The 20,578-nt window shown below is 41.7% G+C and overlaps 1 protein-coding gene across 1 annotated transcript in view; it reads left to right on the top strand.

Annotated features, from left to right (window-relative positions):
* The first annotated feature begins 6,213 nt into the window (after positions 1-6,213).
* LOC100660478 (C-C chemokine receptor type 3) overlaps positions 6,214-20,578 on the top strand; it is a 179,778-nt gene continuing 165,413 nt past the window's right edge. Inside the window, exon 1 of the mRNA XM_023547788.2 lies at positions 6,214-6,438. The gene's annotated coding sequence lies outside the window, so the exon portion shown is untranslated. The remainder of the gene's footprint in view (positions 6,439-20,578) is intronic.

The raw sequence follows: 20,578 nt of genomic DNA, 5'->3' as shown, positions 1-20,578 counted from the left end.
TTGTCTCCTTAGCCCCTATAATCACATAGCCAATTCCTTGCAATAAGTGTTTCTCTGTAGGAACATAATCTTGATGAATTTTCTGAACTGGCTGTGAGTTTTCTGGAAAATAGCAAACCAAAACCAATACTGTGTTTCTGGAGGGATTGCAGAAGTTAGTTCTCTAAATTTATTAGATTTAAAGGAACTAATGACTATTTCCTGTGGTAAAGAGGGCCCTGGTAGTTCATGGCATAATGTGGCTATAGAGATACACAAAATATTGTCATTGGATACTTCTAATCAAATACTTACAAAAGGCAAGTTTCTGGGCCACCATGTATTTGGTGATTTAGAACATTTTAGTCAAACTAAGGAAATAATGGTTTGACTGGTTGCTCCTAACTGTCCTAGACAAAGTGAGGAAATAAAGGCTGAGCTTAGGGCTTCCAACTCTCAGCTCAAGTGCCACATAAATGACCTGAAAGCGTCCATGTCTGTTGTGAAAGAAACCTTTATTTCCTTTAGCTGCAGGGCTGAGATTTCTGAAATTCAAACTCAAAGAGTCTCATGCTGTGAGGGGCTGAATTACAATGCAAACTGAATCCCCAACCTCACAGGGTGTCTTCTGTTAAATTGAGGCCATTGATTGGGAAGGAACTGGATTCTAAAAATTGGAATGAGGAAATAGGGGAAGATCTTAGTGAAGCTGGGGACAAGAAACCTCTAAATTTTGCTGAGTCTTTTTTGCCAGTATAAGCAGCCCTTTACTCCTGTCTGAGGAAACTGACCCTGCTTAACCTAAAGAATCTTTAATGGCCTCCCCTGAGGTATTTGCCTTGCAAGGTGCTGCTGATTCTCTTCAGGACCTACCTCCACCATCCTTCTTTGCTTCTAGACCTGAAAGGACTCAAGTCCCACCAGTTCCCAAAGGATGAAGTACAAAGTATGACTCATAAGGAGGTTCACTACACATAAAAAAAACATTATTTTTCCAATTTGTATAGACAGAAATCTAGGTAATATGTGTGGGAATAGATACTAAGGGTATAGGATAAGCGTAGAAGATAAGTAAAGTTAGATCGGGCCAAATTTATTGCTATAGGCTTTCTAAGTACAGATTCTGGATTCAGCTTTTTAGCTTGAGGAGTTAGAAAGGACTCTAATTGTTTCTTTGTTCAGTTGGCTGAAACATGGACCAAAAGGCAGGCTACACTAAATAAAGTTGAAATGTCAGAACAGCCTTGGTATACTGCAGAGGGAACTGTCCAAAATCTTAAAAAAAAAAAAAACTAGTTAGGGAGAGAGAAATATTTGAGTGGATTTTTCATGCAAGATCTGCTCATTCTTCCAAGGAAGGTCCATACCTTTCACCACTACTATGAGAAATAAATTTATAAGGGGAAGCCCAACATCCTTGAGGATCTCTGTAGTTGCTCTTTTCTGTAGGTCAGAGATTACAATGAAAACCGCTGCCACTGAGGTGACATCTGTAAATGCAATAGGAATACATAATTAGATCCAAGGGTGTCAGGGGCCAAGTGGTGGCACTTAATCACCAAAGACAAGGTGGATGTGGTTACCATAATGAACAGTAAGGTCAAAGAAGTAACCAGAATAGTTTGACTTGCGGAGACCTGTGGCACTGGCTAGATGATCATGCGTCCCTAGAAAAGAAACAGTCTATTAAATTCTTACTTGGTGTGTAGAATCAGAAGAATTTTAGGTTGAGTGAACAGAAGACTAACTTTCATCAAAACAGAGAGTCGTGGCCCCTCCTAGACTTAAAACAGTTTACAGACCCGGAACCCCTTGAATGAAGGAGAGGCAAGATCCCCTTGAGGAAGAACCCTGGTACACTGCCAAAATTTTGTACTGTTAATTTTATACTGTTAATCTTTCTCCAAGCCTTCCCCAAAGGGATCTAGAACCGTTTACCTGGGTCACTGTGTATTGGGGAAAGGAAAATACTTAGACTTTTTGAGGAATTCTAGACATTGGCTCTGAACTGACACTAATTTTAGCAGACTCAAGATGTCCATGTGGTCCATCAGTCAGAATAGGGGCCTTATGGAGGTCAGGAGATGAGTGGAGTTTTAGCTTGGGTCCATCTCACAGTGAGTTCAGTGAGTCCAGTGGGTTCCCAAATTCATCCTGTGATTATTTCTCCAGTTCTGGAATGCATAATTGAAATAGATGTAATCGACAACTACATCATCCCCACATTGGTTCCCTGATATGTGGAGTAAGGGTTATTATGCTAGAAAAGGCTGACTAAAGCCCCGGGAATTGCCTCTACCTAGGAAAACAGCAAACCAAAAGCAATAGCCTGTTCCTGGAGGGATTACAGAGGTTAGGGCCACCATCAAGGACTTGAAGGACGCAGAGGAGGTGATTCCCACAATATCCCCATTCGACGCTCCTGTTTGGCTTGTGCAGAAAACAAATGGATCTTGAAGAATGACAGATTGTTGTAAATTTAACCAGGTGGTGACTCAGTTGCAGCTGCCGTTCCAGACGTGGTAATGTCGCTTCAGCAAATTATCTGGTATCTGGTATGTAGCTATCGATCTGACAAATGCTTTTTGCTTGATACCTGGTAGTTAAGATGATCAGAAGCAGTTTGCTTTCATCTGGCAAGGTCAGCAACACACCTTTACTGGCCTACCTACCTCAGGGGACCATCAACTCTCCAGTCCAATGTCATAGGTTAGTCTGCAAAGATCTTGATTACCTTTCTTTTCCACAAGACTTCACACTAGTCCATTACATTGATGTTATGCTGGTTTGATCTAAAGAGCAAGAAATGGCAACTACTCTAGATATATTGGTAAGATCTTGCATGTCAGATGGTGGGAAATAATTCCAGCAAAGATTCAGGTGAAATTTCTAGGGGTCCAGTGACATGGGGTATGTAGAGATATCCCTTCTGAGGTGAAGGATAAGTTGTTGCATTTGGCATCTCCTACAACCAAAAAAAGAGGCACAATACCTGGCAGGATTCTTTGGATTTTAAACACAACATATTCCTCCTTTCAGTGTGCTACTTCAACCCATTTACCAAGTGGCCTGAAGAGCTGCTAGTTTTGAGTGGACTCAGGATAACACAAGGCTCTGCAACAGGTCCAGGCTGCCATGCAAGGTGCTCTGCCATTTGGGCCATATGATCCAGCAGGTCTGATGATGCTTGAAGTGTCAGTGGCAGATAGAGATGTTGTTTGGAGCCTTTGGCTGGTCCCTGTAGGTGAGTCAAACAGCAGACCCTTAGAATTTTAAAGTAAAGCCCTGGCATTCTCTGTGGATAACTAGTACTCTCCTTATGAGAAACGGCTTTTGACTTGCTACTGAGCCTTAGTAGAAACTGAATGCTTAACCACGGGCCACCAAGTTGCTATTGACCGGAGCTGCCCATCATGAACTGGGTGTTATCTGGCCCACCAAGCCACAAAGTTGGACGAACACAACAATATTCCATTATCAAACAGAAGCAGTACATAGAATACTGGGCTTGAGCAAACCCTGAAGGCATGTGTAAATTACATGAGGAAGTGGTCCAAATGCCCATGACCTCTACTCCTACTACATTATTTTTTCTGTCCCAGTGCATACCTTTGGCCTCATATGTCCAGTTGTCTGGAGAAGAGAAAGCTTGGTCCTGGTTTACAGATGGTTCTACATGATATGCAGGCACCATCCCAAAGTGGATGACTGCAGCACTGCCTCTTTCTGGGACATCCCTGAAGGACAGTGGTGAAGGGGAATCCTCCCTGTAGGCAAAACTTTGAGCAATGCACCTGCTTGTTCATTTTGCTTGGAAGGAGAAATGGGCATCCAAACTCTTAGTCATATTATTTGTAGACAACCTCTGGGTTCAGTCCCATAGATTCCACTCTGTGCACACTGAATTTGCTAGAAAATCTTAGTTGCCTGTTTTCCAGCTTTGGGGACAGTAGGGGTGAGTTCCTCTTCACTATTACATTTTATAACATGCAGCTTACACACTCCATTTCCCTTTTTTTCTACCAAAAAGAGGATAGGGTGCTTGGTTATTTTTTTGCTTCCTCTTGGCTCAGGCCTGTCCACCCATTTGTCTGGAGGGACAAACATAGGACACCTGGTTCAGATTCCTGGGGGATCTAGCTCTGTCCCACCTGCCCAGCCTCATCCAATGTATACTGCTCCTTGCCCACTGCATTCTGTCCCACATGCTGTTTCCTCTGCCAGAAAGCTCTTTTGCTTCTCGCATCCCCTAGTTAATTACCACTCATCCTTGGCTTAAATTTCACCCTCTAAAACATGTCAGGCTCTTTGCTGATTGTATCTTTGCACCTTGTTCTTCTTTGAACCACTTATCTGTCTATGGCAAAATTGTTATTGAATAATTATTTGTGTAACATTCATAATACCAGTAACCAACATTTACTGAGTACTTACCACATGCCAGGCACAGTGTAATTATTTGTTAGACTGTATTCTAGACTACAATCTCCATGAGGAAAGGAACCCGTGCCTCTGTCATGTTCATTGCTATAGCTCCCCTGTGGCTAGGACGGTGCCTGGCACATACTAAGAACTCAATAAACATGTGGAGTAACAATTCCTACAATGAGCTTAGCGACTGTTTCCTAGCTCTCTTGTAGTATGGGAGATTAATATGGGTGCCAATTCTTTATTACTCCTCCCATTGAAATGTGGATGATAATTCCCTTCCCCTTTGAATTTGGGCTGGTCTTAGTGATTTGCTTGACCAATAGAATGCAGCGGAATTGGCATTCTGGGCCTTCCTATGTCGTAAGAAGCCTTGTAGCCTCTACCTGAGGCTCTCAGAACACTTTCTCTGGGAGCCCTGAACCATCACTTAAAAAGTATACTACATGAGGCCGCCATGCTGGTGAAGCCTCGTGCAGGGGTGGCTGACAGGCAGCTGAGCCCAGCTATCTAACCATCTGCACTAAGGTGCCAGACATGTGAGTAAAGCTGCCGTAGACCAGCCTATCCACCAGCTTGCTACCACAAGAGCCCACTGTTGATACCACATGAAAAAGAGTTACCAGCCCAGCTTGACCAAATTCCCAAGCCACAAAATTATGAGACGTAATAGAAGGGTTCTTGTTTTAAGCCTTTACTTTTTGGAGTGCTTTCTTACCCAACAATAGATCGTCAGAACAAGTAGTGCTGATTAGGGGGAAATCCCAAACCTGCTTTTCCACCGCACCACAACCCAGCCCCAGCCACTCTCCCCTTGAGGAGTCCTGCTGACTCCCCAGCAGCTCACCTTTGATGTGGCTACACTAGAGGTGCCTGAGCGCCTACTCTCAGTTTAGCTTTCATCTGCAGCTCTACTGGGGAACCACCTAAGCGCAGGCCTGCCTGCTCTATCATGAAGTTATGATAGCTGAATTGTTCTGGGCCACCTGCCAAACTGCCACATCGCCTTCTCCCAAACTTGGGGGACAGCACAATCACAGATTCCTGGGGAGAGGCCTCCTCCTTTGACACCTGCTCTGCCCACTTGACCACCTGTGCTGTTGTTGTTATTTGCCATTGAGTTGGCTCTGACTTCCGGTGACCTTATGTATAAGAGAACAAATCGTCGCCCAGACCTGCGCTATCTTCATGGTCGTTGGTATGTTTGAGTCCATTGTTGTGCCTGTTGTGTAAATCCTTCTCATTGAGGGTTTCTCTTGTTTTCACTGATCCTCTGCTTTACCAAACATGATGTCCTTTTGCTAGTGATTGGTCTTTCTTGGTGACACATCCAAAGTAAGCAAGCCAAAGTCTTGCCATCCTTATTCCCAAGGAACCTTCTGGTTGTATTTCTTCTAAGGCTGATTTATTCATTCTTTTGACAGTTAATGGTATATTCAGGATTCTTCACCAACACTAGTTTGAATGCATCAATTCTTCCCCTGTCTTCTTTTTTCATTGTCCAACTTTTGCATGCATACGAGGTGATTAGTTATTCATACCTGGGGTTGGGGAAACACAGGTGGCTGGCTGGGGCTACCCCTGGCTCCACTGCCACCTTGCTTTCCTCTTCAGATCTGTCCCAAGCAGAGCAAAACCACTACTGGAATTACTAGAACTTGTCTGTGAAGAGCTTCAGCAGGTGACCAAGGCTTAGAGTTAGAGGACTAAACCACAGTGGGTGTGCTCTAAAAGTATGTAGAGTTCTAGATGGAGCCTTTTGGAAGTTTCTGGAAGCACCAAAGACTAAACAGCTATTTAAAGAGTTGAGGCCTTTTTGCCTTTTCTGGAGCCTCCGGAAGGAGCAGTGTAGGGATATCTCTGGGATGTGCATGGGTCGGGGGAATTTTCCAACTCATCCTGAGCAGGAAGGAGAATATATCGTCTCTCTTCTCCCTTCCTGCATTGAACCTCAACCACACATTGTGGGAGTGGGAGGTGGTGACAGCATTCCTGGCACAGGGAGCAGAGTGAGCAAGAGTTTGGAGGAAGGTAAGTAAAGCGCGTGTTCATGATGCAGTGAGGCAGACGTCGGGTCCAGCTGTGTAGAGTCCCGGACATGTTCCTTGATGCTCTTGGGATGCAACCCTCATTTCTTAGAGGGTAGTTGGTGTGGAAATTACATTATACGGAGCTCATGACAAATGCTATTTCCCGGGCCCCATTCAGATGTGTTGAAATTGAAGCTCTGCGGGTGGGCCCCAGGCTTCTGCATTTGTAACAAGTGTCTAGGTGGCTCCAGGGAAGGAGTCTGGGCAGTATAGAGGTTAATACTATGGGCTCTGGAGTTAGAGTGCAAAGTTCAAACCCAGACCCCAGGATTCAAGGCCCATGCAATTTTGGCAACTCAGTTTTTGAATCTGAATTGCAGATACTTACAGCACCAACTTCAGTGGGTCGTTGTGAGGATTAGGTAAGTTAATATGAATCAGGTATTTAGAAAAGTGTCTGGGTGAGTACTCAAAAACTAAGCACTATTATCTGGATGAGCTGAAATGGTATATGTTGCAAATGGAAACATTACATAGCTTGCAAATGCCAATTTGGATAAAAAGCTTTATAGCTTCTACAATCAAAGATATTGCAAAGATAAGCCTAGATATTGAAATACAGAGACCTATGTATGACTTCCGACACAGGACGGTGGGATTTTGTGACATGTATGAATTGCCTGTTGGAAGTTTTTTTTGGTTTCTTTTTCTTTTATCTTCTACCTCCCATGTGGCAGCTCTGCAGTTGGGATCTGAACAGTAAGTAGCTCACTCTTTAGGTGTGCTTTCCTTGGGTCCAAGGAACGTTCTTCAGCCTTAATAGCTGGGAGAAGAATTCTTAACCTAGACTGTAAAATTGTATCATTATCCTATGAGGTTAAAGGCCCTTGGTAACTATGCACACTTACCTTCTGACCTTAAGGAGATTTTGCATATGTAAAACTCTAGACAGGGGAGTCTGAAATCATCCTCAAACTAATCTATGCTGTTTTAACAAATTGGAATGGATATTTAGAAAGTACAGCGGCAAAATTTCCACTCTGTGGTTATTAAACCTAGTTTGCCCTAAACCCTCACTGAACCTTCAGTTCAGAGTCAGGTGTCAATAAATGTTTGTTGAATGGAGGACAAGAATACAGCATATTCCATCATTCTATTGGCGCAATCACGCCATCAAAGTTTATTTTCACTGCTGAGCCTGACATTGCTCTAGGTGTTGGGGGATTCAAAAAGGAATTAGTCTTGGTACCTGCCCTTGAGATGCTCACACATTCACAGGTGTAAAAATGAGAGATTAGGATGCAGTGTGTGGTAAGTATTATATGAGAGATAGGCTCTGGGTATATCCAGGCTTGGAGAGGCAGGAAGGCTTCCTAGAGGGAGGTGATGTCAAAGGGAGAGCTGAAGGATGAGTAGAAGTTCTTCAGGAAAAGGGGCCGAATCCCAGGCATAGGGAACACTTCTACCATGGTGGCCATTCTGAGCCATCAAGTGGTTGGTCCAGAAGTGGGTGAAGTGTGTGGTATAAGAGGCAGGAGCATTGTGGCTTGATACTGGAAAGATGAGCAGCATCAGCTAGTTGGTTTGGGTTGGGCTGAATGGAACTTTATAGCTTCAGTTCCGGCCAGCTCATTTCATGAACCCTGTATGTTCTTACCACGAAGGTCATCTTATGTAAAATTGAATAACACCCCTCCCTGGGTTAGTCATTAACCCGCTGCTTTGGTGCTTGGAGCTATGAAAAGCCTAAATTCTCACCCAAAGAAATGTGTGATTACTCTCAGTTCGAGGAGTGTCAAAGAATTTTGGGGCTATATTTTAAAACCACCATATGGAGATTCAGGGAAAACTTCCCAGTGGAGATGACATGGGCTAAGTGTTGGAAGCCAAGTAGGAATGAACAGGGAAAGAAGAATGTGGCAAATAGAAGACAAATGCAAAAATTAGGTGGCAGGAACTCACAGGAATGGTTCAAAGAACTCTAATTATGGCTCAAGAGAAAAACGTATGTACTGGAAGGAGTGGTGGGAGATGACGCAGGAGAGGAGGCAGAGGCCCGGAGGTGCTCAGCTAAGGAGCTTGAAATTTATCCTTAACGGAGAACTTAGTGAAGGCTTTCAGGCAGGGGAATAAAGTGATCAGTGGATTGATTTGCTGGGATGCTCTTGGCTGCAACTAACAGAGCACTTGACTAAAGTGGCTTAAGTCGTGAGAGGCTGTTAATTTTCCTTAGGAAGGTAATTCTAGGGTTGGTGCAGCAACTCAGCAATGTTATCAAGAGCTAAGTCTCTTTTTACCTCTTGTACCAGCCTCAGCATCTCTGTGGTATCTTTCCTCTGGCTCCAAGCATGTGGCCTTGTATAGCATCCAAAGCAGGAAGGAAGGAGGCACATGTCTAATCATGTGCCTCTCATTGAGAGTGATTTTGCAATGTCTGCAGATATTTTTCAGCAGAAAGATGTGACAGTCTGCTCTCATAAAGGTTTACAACCTCGGAAAGGCTATGGTGCAGTTCTACTCTGTCCTATAGGGTTGCTATGAGTCAGAATTGACTCCATGACAGTGAGGTTTGGAGATATTTTTGGTTGTTACAACTTGGGGGAACTCCTGACATCTAGTGGCCAGAGGCCAAGGTTGCCGCTAAATAGGACATCCCACTTCACCCCCAGCCCAAGAGAAAAATAGCAAAACATCAATACGGCTGAGGTTGGGAAACTCTTGTCTAAACTGATTGGGTGCCCTTAGCTTTTGGGAGGTAGAAGTTGCCTCCTTTACTATACATTTGTAGCCCAAAGGTCCAGCTTCACAGCTAGCCGCTGAGGGACCCTAGGCACTGCCAGGTACGTGATGTATTATAAAGCTACAGCCATAAAACCAAGAAGACAGAAATAGTTATCAGATGGATGGGGAAGGACTTTGTAAGCATAAATACAAGATGTCTATGATCCTCAGCACGTGCCATTCAAGGAGGAAAATATTATCTAACAGAAATTGTGTCACTTTGCACAACATAGCTTACTGTGTCTTTCTTCTTGATGCATCTTTAGTTCCTGGGCTTTCTACTCCATTGTTTTATTAAGTATAGTATCTGTTTTTTTTTATTTCAAAAATTTAAAGCAATTTGATTGATCTTGTTATGATGGGGCAATGATAGTGGGAGATGAGGAGGTGATTGACTCAAAAGACAAGTGTTGCCAACATACAATAAATACAGCTTGTTTACAGGCAACCCAGACCCCAAAATGTCATCCCTGATACTTCCGCTGGAGGTTTCTGGCTTGACCTGATTCTTTTAGAGATGCGATGGTGATGTGATATGTATATATATATTTTTCTTAAACAGCTTCCTTTTCCTGTTTCTTGTTTACCATGGCGTCTACCATCAGTCTTATTTCTGAAAAAAATGAGAGTTTGAGCTCTGCTAGTTATGTGTGGGTATAAGTATGCTCTGTGTGTGTGTCTGTGTGTCTGTGTGTATACGTCTATGTGTGGTTTCATATCTTTCCACAGCAACACAAGTTAGCTGGTAAAGTTCTGGGGTTCCTTCAGTGACAAAAATGTGGTCCTTCTTCCATCACACCCTCACTATGAAATCAACAGCTGAAAAGAAGAATATAATATGAGATCAAAAACCAACTTATTGTGCTTGAAAATCTGCACCAAGTAGGTCTTGTGAACAGTCTGCGTACAGGTTGCTTCTCTGTGTAAGTAGACTTAGATTGTTTAGTTCAATTTCAGAGAAAATACTCTTTGCCATGATTATCCCCTTCACATGCCTTCATTTACTCCTTTTGGTTAAATCTTTCCAGGTCTATGAAAGTTTTAAAATCTTCCTGGAATGTCTAAAAATCATTATCGGCAATTTAATACCTTATGATAAGAATAACCATCATTTGTACAATATTTTATAATTTAAAAAAGCACATTCACATCCATTATTCTATCTTCAAGCACCCTTGGGAGGGGAGGTGGAGCAGATGTTGTATTCCACTCAGCAGAGAGGAAGCTGAGGCAGGAAGGTTTGAAGAATGATTTCTGAAATCCAAGGAGCATGGTCTAGGGTTCAAACTATGGTGCTCGAATTCAGCTCTTTGTTTCCTTCTGTTCTGCTCCTCACTACTGCTTCTTAGCTCCACCGCACCCTGTAGATCCATCCTCTCTCCTGGTCTACCTGCTGCCTTCTGGCTTTATAAGCTACCTACACAGGTGGACTTTCTGAATGAAGAGACTCTCCTTAGCATCTGGGCTTTCTCCTCTACTTCCCTTTTGTCTTCCACCAGACCTGCCTTCCAGAATCTCAGTCCTGGGAAACCTCCAGTACTAAGTACTGCTGGGAAAAGTCACAAAACAGAGACTTGTGGGTCCATATAAATTCATTGGGCCAAAATAATTTCATCTGGACCCTTTCCTCTATTCAGAAGTGCTGGATGCCTTCCTACCAATCAGGTTCTCTGTAGCAGTTGTTCCAATGTTGTTCTTTTTTCCTTGATTTTCCAACCTGATGCCCAGTCTGCCCCTTCCTAGCTGGTTGGCTTACCTCCTTCTGTACTCAGGAGACCAAGGCCATCCGACATGCACTTCCTCTCCCTTGTTCCCTCCACCAATCTCTATCTTCACTCACTTTCTTCCTTCCTTCCTTCATGTAAAAACATTGCATCTTCTTTCCCAGGCTAACTTTACCTTGTCGTCTTGATCCATCTCTAGTACCTTCAGGCTCTTTCTTTCTGTTAGGTCTTTTCTCTAAGTTTATGTGGCAGGCTGTTTTCAAAAAAAGCCACACATGGAGGCAGGGCCAACATGGCGGAGTAGTCAGACGCTTCTGGTGATCCCTCTTACAACAAAGACCAGAAAAAACAAGTGAAACGATTATATTTATGACAAACAAGGAGTTCTGAACATCAAAGGCAAAGTTAGAAAACAGACTGAGTGGCAGGGGGAGGGAGAGATGGTTCAGAAGTGAAGAGGAATTACTGGACCTGAATCACCAGGAACCCTCAGGCACCATTCCAGGGAGCGACAGTGGGGGGCTGGCAGTATCATTCCAGTTGCAGTTTCCCCAGGGAAAGATAGCCACCTGCACAGCCTACTCACACCTCTGGAACCAGAGAAGAATGGTGCTCTTGGCAAAAGCTAAGTACTTGTGTACGTTTTACCATGCCCCCAGCCCCCAAGCCAGCTTCAGTGGCTGTGGATTTCTCTGGGCCTGAGATACGCCCTGCTAAACACCCTAAGCCATTCTCCTGGCCCTGGAGGAGGAATAAATTCACAATTGGGGGAAAAGATAATCTGCCATCTCCACTAACCTGGGGAGCTCAGGACAGAAGCAGCTCCTGTCCAGGCATAATGGTCCGTGGACTTTGAATACCTTTTCCCCCTGCATGGACCTGTGTGGGCCTATTTCAAGAGAATAGGCTCTTGTTGGCAGACCGTAACTGTTTCAACTGTGCAGTAGAGAGGTGGGTGTTTGATGTTTGACACCACTTTGCCTATTAAACAGGGTCCTCACCTACCCACATCAGGGGCCTGGGGGCTAGTGGCTCCACCCACATCACCCAGCCACCTGCAACAGTGATCCAAGGATAACTGGTACCTCCCAGTCCTTACAGCTAAAAGCATTGGGTGCCCATGATCTATCTGCAGAACCCACCCACCTGTGTGCTCCAGGGAACAGGGACATGCTTTCCTCACAGACCCTCAGGGATGGTTGTCAGACCCCTGCCTTGTTTAGAGCATGATCCCCCACTGCAACCGGATACCTGTACCTACACCAATCACCCCTGTGCCTCCAAGACTGTAGGACAGAGCCTGTACCACACACTTGATGACCAACTACCTGAACACCTGAGCTGAATCCATACAAGAAAACTGAATGGACTCCTAGGTTCATATACCTGATAATTGCTCTAGCCATCTGGTGACAGGACATTAGAGCTTCAAAGGCAAAAATAAGATAGCTCACTCAAGCAACCTATCTGGGCATATCAAAACAAAACAAAGCAAGAAGCTAGGATACACTAAGCAAACATAAAATAAACTAATATAGTAACTTATAGATGACTCAGAGACAACAGTCAATATCAAATCTCATAAAGAAGCAGGCCGTGATCATGTCAGCAGACTTTCAAAACAAAGAATCAAAGGATCTTCTGGATGAAGGTGCATTCCTGGAATTACCAGATGCAGAATACAAAAGATTAATATACAGAACTCTTCAAGACATCAGGAATGAGATCAGGAAGGAGATCAGGCAATATGCAGAACAAGCTAAGGAACACACAGATAAAGCAGCTGAAGAAATTAAAAAGGTTATTCAAGAACATAATGAAGAATTTGATAAACTTCAAGAATCCATAGAGAGTCAGAAATTCAGAAGACTAACAATAAAATTACAGAATTGGACACCTCAATAGAAAGCCAGAGGAGCAGAATTATGGAATTGGAAGGCAGAATTAGTGAAACTGAAGATAAAACACTTGACACCAATATATTTGAAGAAAAATCAGAAAGAAGAATTAAAAAAAAATGAAGAAACCCTAAGAATCATGTGGGACTCCATCAAGAGAAATAACCTACGAGTGATTGGAGTACCAGAACAGGGAGGGATAACTGAAAATACAGAGAGAATTGTTGAAGATTTGTTGGCAGAAAACTTCCCTGTTACTGTGAAAGATGAGAAGATATCTATCCAAGATGAACTCCATAAATCAAACTTGCCAAAACCAGAGATAAAGAGGAAATTTTAAGAGTGGCTAGGGATAAAAAAAAGTCACCTCCAAAGAGAGTCAATAAGAATAAGCTCGGGCTGCTTGGCAGAAACCATGCAAGCAAGAAGGAAATGGGGTGACTTATATAAAGCATTGAAGGAAAAAAATTGCTAGCCAAGAATCATATATCCAGCAAAACTGTCTCTCAAATATGCATGTGAAATTAGGACATTTCTACATAAACAGAAGCTTAGGGAATTCATAAAAACCAAACCAAAACTACAAAAAATACTAAAGGGAGTTCTCTGGTTAGAAAATCAATAATATCAATCCAAGACTAGAACACAGGACAGAGCAACCAGATGTCAAACCAGACAGGGAAATCACAAAAATAAATAAAGATAAAAAATGCTCAAAACAGGGAAACAACAATGTCATTATGTAAAAGAAGACAACATTAGAACAAAGAGGGACTAAGAAATGTAGTCAGAGATCTTTCACATGGAGAGGAAGACAGGTGATATAAAGAAAGAGAGGTTAGGTTTAAACTTAGAAAATAGGGGTAAATATTAAGGTAACCAAAAGGAGGCTCACAATCCTACTCATCAAAATACAATACAAGAAAAAAAGAGACACTTAGCAGAAACAAAATCAACAACAATGAATAGGACAAAAAGACAATATATAAACTACTCAGCACAAAACATTAAGTGGGAAAAAGAAACTGTCAACAATACACAAAAAAAGACATCAAAATGACAGCATGAAACTCATACCTATCCATAATTATGCTGAATGTAAATGGACTAAATGCACCAATAAAGAGACAGAGAGTGTCAGAATGGATAAAAACATGATTCATCTATATGCCGCCTATAAGAGACACACCTTAGACTTAGAGACACAAACAAACTAAAACTCAATGGATGGAAAAAAAATATATCAAGCAAACAACAATCAGAAAAGAGCAGGAATGATAATATTAATTTCCAGAAAAAAAGGTTTTAAAGTTAAATCCACCACAAAGGTTAAGGAAGGGAGAATATACCAGGATGATATAACCATGTTAAATACTTAGGCACCCAGTGACAGGGCTGCAAGATACATAAAACAAACTCTAACAGCATTGAACAGTGAGATAGACAGCTCCACAATTATAGTAGGAGGCTTGACCATACCACTTTCAGTGAAGGACGGAACATCCAGAAAGAAGCTCAGTAGAGATAGGGAAGATCCAAATGCCACAATAAACGAACTTCACCTCACAGACATATACAGAACACTACACCTAACAGCAGCCAAGTATACTTTCTTTTCTAGTGCACATGGAACATTCTCTAGAATAGACCACATATTAGGTCATAAAGCAAGCCTTAGCAGAACCCAAAACATCGAACTATTACAAAGGATCTTCTCTGACTATGTTGTTGTTGTTAGGTGCCATCAAGTCGGTTCCGACTCATAGCGACCCTATGCACAACAGAACGAAACACTGCCCAGTCCTGCGGCATCCTTAAAATCGTTGTTATGCTTGAGCTCATTGTTGCAGCCACTGTGTCAATCCACCTCATTGAGGGTCTTCCTCTTTTCCACCGACCCTGTACTTTGCCAAGCATGATATCCTTCTCCAGGGACTGATCCCTCCTGACCATCCTTGCTTCTAAGGAGCATTCTGGCTGTACTTCTTCCAAGACAGATTTGTTCGTTCTTCTGGCAGTGCATGGTATATTCAATATTCTTTGCCAACGCCACAAATCAAAGGCATCAATTCTTCTTCGGTCTTCCTTATTCACTGTCCAGCTTTCACACACACATGATGTGATTGAAAATACCATGGCTTGGGTCAGGCTCACCTTAGTCTTCAAGGGGACATCTTTGCTCTTCAACACTTGAAAGAGGTCCTTTGCAGCAGATTTACCCAATGCAATGCGTCTTTTGATTTCTTGACTGCTGCTTCCATGGCTGTTGATTGTGGATCCAAGTAAAATGAAATCCTTGGCAACTTCAATCTTTCCTCCATTTATCATGATGTTGCTCATTGGTCCAGTTGTGAGGATTTTTGTTTGCTTTATGTTGAGGTGCAATCCATACTGAAGGCTGTGGTCTTTGATCTTCATTAGTAAGTGCTTCAAGTCCTCTTCACTTTCAGCAAGCAAGGTTGTGTCATCTGCATAACGCAGGTTGTTAACGAGTCTTCCTCCAATCCTGATGCCCCGTTCTTCTTCATACAGTCCAGCTTCTCAGATTATTTGCTCAGCATACAGACTGAATAGGTATGGTGAAAGAATACAACCCTGGCGCACACCTTTCCTGACTTTAAACCATGCAGTATCCCCTTGTTCTGTCCGAACAACTGCCTCTTGATCTACATAAAGGTTCCTGATGAGCACAATTAAGTGTTCTGGAATTCCCATTCTTTGCAATGTTATCCATAATTTCTTATGATCCACACAGTTAAATGCCTTTGCATAGTCAATAAAACACAGGTAAATATCCTTCTAGTATTCTCTGCTTTCAGCAAGGACCCATCTGACATCAGCAATGATATCCTTGGTTCCATGTCCTCTTCCGAAACTGGCCCGAATTTCTGGCAATTCCCTGTTGATATACTGCTGCAACCATTTTTGAATGATCTTCAGCAAAATTTTGCTTGCGTGTGATATTAATGATATTGTTCTATAATTTCCACATTCGGTTGGATCACCTTTCTTGGGAATAGGCATAAATATGGATCTCTTCCAGTCAGTCGGCCAGGAAGCTGTCTTCCATATTTCTTGGCATAGGCAAGTGAGCACCTCCAGCCCTGCATCCGTTTGTTGAAACATCTCAATTGATATTCCATCAATTCCTGGAGCCTTGTTTTTCGCCAATGCCTTCAGAGCAGCTTGGACTTCTTCCTTCAGTACCATCAGTTCCTGATCATATGCTACCTCGTGAAATGGTTGAACACTGACTAATTCTTTTTGGTATAATGACTCTGTGTATTCCTTTCATCTTCTTTTGATGCTTCCTGCGTCATTTAATATTTTTCCCATAGAATCCTACACCATTGCAGCTCAAGGCTTGAATTTTTTTCTTCAGTTCTTTCAGCTTGAGAAACTCCGAGCGTGTTCTTCCCTTTTGGTTTTCCATTTCCAGCTCTTTGCACATGTCATTATAATACTTTACTTTGTCTTCTAGAGACGCCCTTTGAAATCTTCTGTTCAGTTCTTTCACTTCATCAATTCTTCCTTTTGGTTTAGCTGCTTGATGTTCGAGAGCAAGTTTCAGACTCTCCTCTGACATCCATCTTGGTCTTTTCTTTCTTTCCTGTCTTTTCAATGACCTCTTGTTTTCTTCATGTATGATGTCCTTGATGTCATTCCACAACTCGTCCACTCTTCAGTCACCAGTGTTCAATGTGTCAAATCTATTCTTGAGATGGTCTCTAAATTCAGGTGGGATATACTCAAGGTCATATTTTGGCTCTCGTGGACTTGCTCTGATTTTCTTCAGTTTCATCCTGAACTTGCATATGAGCAATTGATAGCCTGTTCCACAGTCGGCCCCTGGCTTTTTTCTGACTGATGATATTGAGCTTTTCCATCGTCTTTCCACAGATGTAGGCAATTTGATTTCTGTGTGTTCCATCCGGCGAGGTCCATGTGTATAAGTTGCCATTTATCTTGGTGAAAGAAGGTATTTGCAATGAAGAAGTCGTTGGTCTTGCAAAATTCTATCATTTAATCTCCGGCATTGTTTCTGTCACCAAGGCCATATTTTCCAACTACTGATCCTTCTTCTTTGTTTCCAACTTTCGCATTAAAACACCGGTAATTATCAACGCATCTTGATTGCATGTTTGATCAGTTTCAGACTGCAGCAGCTGATAAAAATCTTCTATTTCTTCATCTTTGGCCCTAGTGGTTGGTGCATAAATTTGAATAATAGCCATATTAACTGGTCTTCCTTGTAGGTGTGTGGATATTATCCTATCACTGACAGCATTGTACTTCAGGATAGATTTTGAAATGTTCTTTTTGATGAGGAATGCAACGCCATTCCTCTTCAAGTTGTCATTCCCCGCATAGTGGACTATATGATTGTCTGATTCGAAATGGCCAATACCAGTCCATTTCAGCTCACTAATGCCTAGGATATCAATGTTTATGCGGTCCATTTCATTTCTGAAGATTTCTAATTTTCCTAGATTCATGGTTCGTACATTCCAGGTTCCAATTAGTAAAGGATGTTTGCAGCTGTTTCTTCTCATTTGGAGTCGTGCCACATCAGCAAATGAAGGTCCCGAAAGCTTTACTCCATCTACATCATTAAGGTCAACTCCACTTTGAGGAGGCAGCTCTTCCTCCGTCATCTTTTGGGTGCCTTCCAACCTGGGGGGCTCATCTTCCAGCACTATATCAGACAATGTTCCACTGCTGTTCATAAGGTTTTCACTGGCTAACGCTTTTGAGAAGTAGACTGCCGGGTCCTTGTTCCTAGTCTGTCTTAGCCAGGAAGCTCAGGTGAAACCTGTCCTCCATGGGTGACCTTGCTGGTATCTGAATACCGGTGGCATAGCTTCCAGCAACACAGCAACATGCAAGCCCCCACAGTATGACAAACTGACAGGCACATGGGGATCTCTGACTATAAGGCCATAAAAGTAGAAATCAATAACAGAAAAGGCAGGGAAAAGAAGTCAAATACTGGGAAACTAAACAATACCCTGCTCAAAAATGACTGGGTTATAGAAGACATTAACGACGGAATAAAGAAATTCATAGAATCCAATGAGAATGAAAACACTTCCTATCAGAACCTTTGGGACACAGCGAAAGCAGTGCTCAGAGGTCAATTTATATCAATAAATGCACACATACAAAAAGAAGAAAGGGCCAAAATCAAAGAATTATCCCTACAACTAGAACAAATAGAAAGAGAGCAACAAAAGAAAGCCTCAGGCACCAGAAGAAAGCTAATAATAAAAATTAGAGCAGAGTTAAATGAAATAGAAAAACAATTGAAAGAGTTAACAAGACCAAAAGCTTGTTCTTTGAAAAAATTAACCAAACTGATAAACCACTGGCCAAACTGACAAAGGAAAAACAGGAGAGGAAGCAAATAACCTGAATAAGAAATAAGATGGGTGATATTGCAACAGACCCAATTGAAATTAAAAGAATCCTATCCGATTACCACAAAAAATTGTACTCTAACAAATTTGAAAACCTAGAAGAAATGCATGAATTCCTAGAGACACACTACCTACCTAAACTAACAAAAACAGAGGTAGAACAACTAAACAAATCCATAACAAAAGAAGAGATTGAAAAGGTAATTAAAAATGTCCCAACAAAAAAAAAGCTCTGGCCAGGATGGCTTCACTGCAGAGTTCTACCAAACTTTCAGAGAAGAGTTAACACCACTACTACTAAAGGTATTTCAGGGCATAGAAAAGGATGGGATACTCCTAAACTCATTCTATGAAGCCAGAATATCCCTGATACCAAAACCAGGTAATGACACTACAAAAAAAGAAAATTACAGACCCATATCCCTCATGAACTTAGATGTAAAAATCCTCAACAAAATTCTAGCCAATAGAATTCGACAACATATCAAAAAAATAAGTCACCATGAACAAGTGGAATTCATACCAGGTATGCAGGGATGGTTCAACATTAGAAAAACAATTAATATAATCCATCATATAAATAAAAGGCAAGAACCACATGATCTCATTAGTTGATGCAGAAAAGGCATCTGACAAAGTTCAACACCCATTCATGATAAAAACTATCAGCAAAATAGGAATAGAAGAAAAATTCCTCAATACAATAAAGGGCATTTATACAAAGGCAACAGCCAACATCACCCTAAATGGGAGACTCTGAAAGCAGTCCCCTTGAGATCGGGAACCAGACAAGGATGCCCTTTATCACCACTGTTATTCACCATTGAGCTGGAGGTCCTAGCCAGAGCAATTAGGCTAGGTAAAGAAATAAAGGGCATCCAGATTGGTAAGGAAGAAGTAAAAGTATCTCTATTTGCAGACGACATGATCTTATACACAGAAAACCCTAAAGAATCCTCAAGAAAACTACTGAAACTAATAGAAGAGTTCAGCAAAGTATCAAGATAGAAGATAAACATACAAAAATCAGTTGGATTCCTCTACACTAACAAAAAGAACATCAAAGAGGAAATCATCAATTCAATAACATTTACAGTAGCCCCCAAGAAGATAAAATACTTAGGAATAAATCTTACCAGAGACGTACAAGACGTGTACAAAGAAAACTACAAGACGCTACTGCAAGAAACCAAAAGAGACCTACAGAAGTGGAAAAACATACCTTGCTCATGGATAGGAAGACTTAACGTTGTAAAAATGCCTATTCTACCAAAAGCAATCTATAGATATGATGCAATTCTGATCCACATTCCAAATAACATTTTTTGACGAGATAGAGAAACAAATCACCAACTTCATATGGAAGGGAAAGAGGCCCCAGATAAGTAAAGCATTACTGAAAAAGAAGAACAAAGTGGGAGGCCTCATACTACCTGATTTCAGAACCTATTATACCACCACAGTAGCCAGCACAGCCTGGTACTGGTACAACAACAGATACATAGACCAATGGAACAGAATTGAGAATCCAGACAAAAATCCATCCACATATTAGCAGCTGATATTTGACAAAGGCCCAAAGTCAGTTAAATTGGGAAAAGACAGTCTCTTTAACAAATGGTGCTGGCATAACTGGATATCCACCTGCAAAAAAGTGAAACAAGACCCATACCTCTCAACATGCACAAAAATGAACACTCAATGGATCAAAGATCTAAATATAAAATCTAAAATGATAAAGATAATGGAAGAAAAAATAAGGACAACTTTAGGAGCCCTAATACATGGCATAAACCGTATATAAAACATTACTAACAATGCACAAATACCAGAAGAGAAACTAGATAACTGGGAGCTCCTAAAAATCAAATACCTATGCTCATCTAAAGACTTTACCAAAAGAGTAAAAAGATTACCTGCAGACCGGGAAAAAGTTTTTAGCTATGACATTTCTGATCAGCGTCTAATCTCTAAAATCTACATGATACTGCAAAAACAACTATAAAAAGACAAATAACCCAATTAAAAAATGGGCAGAGGATATGAACAGACACTTCACTAAAGAAGGCATTCAGGCAGCTAACAGATACATGAGGAAATGCTCATGATCATTAGCCATTAGAGAAATGCAAATCAAAAGTACAAGTAGATTCCATCTCACTCCAACAAGGCTGGCATATATCCAAAAAACACAAAATAATAAACGTTGGAGAGGTTGTGGAAAGACTGGAACACTTATACACTGCTGGTGGGAATGTAAAATGGTACAGCCACTTTGGAAATCGATTTGGTTCTTCCTTAAAAAGCTAGAGATAGAACTA

The sequence above is a fragment of the Loxodonta africana genome, chromosome 22, assembly GCF_030014295.1.
Source record: "Loxodonta africana isolate mLoxAfr1 chromosome 22, mLoxAfr1.hap2, whole genome shotgun sequence".
In the NCBI taxonomy this organism is placed as follows: domain Eukaryota; kingdom Metazoa; phylum Chordata; class Mammalia; order Proboscidea; family Elephantidae; genus Loxodonta; species Loxodonta africana.
The sequence above is the reverse complement of the archived record's forward strand: the minus strand, read 5'-3'. Positions and strand labels throughout refer to the sequence as shown.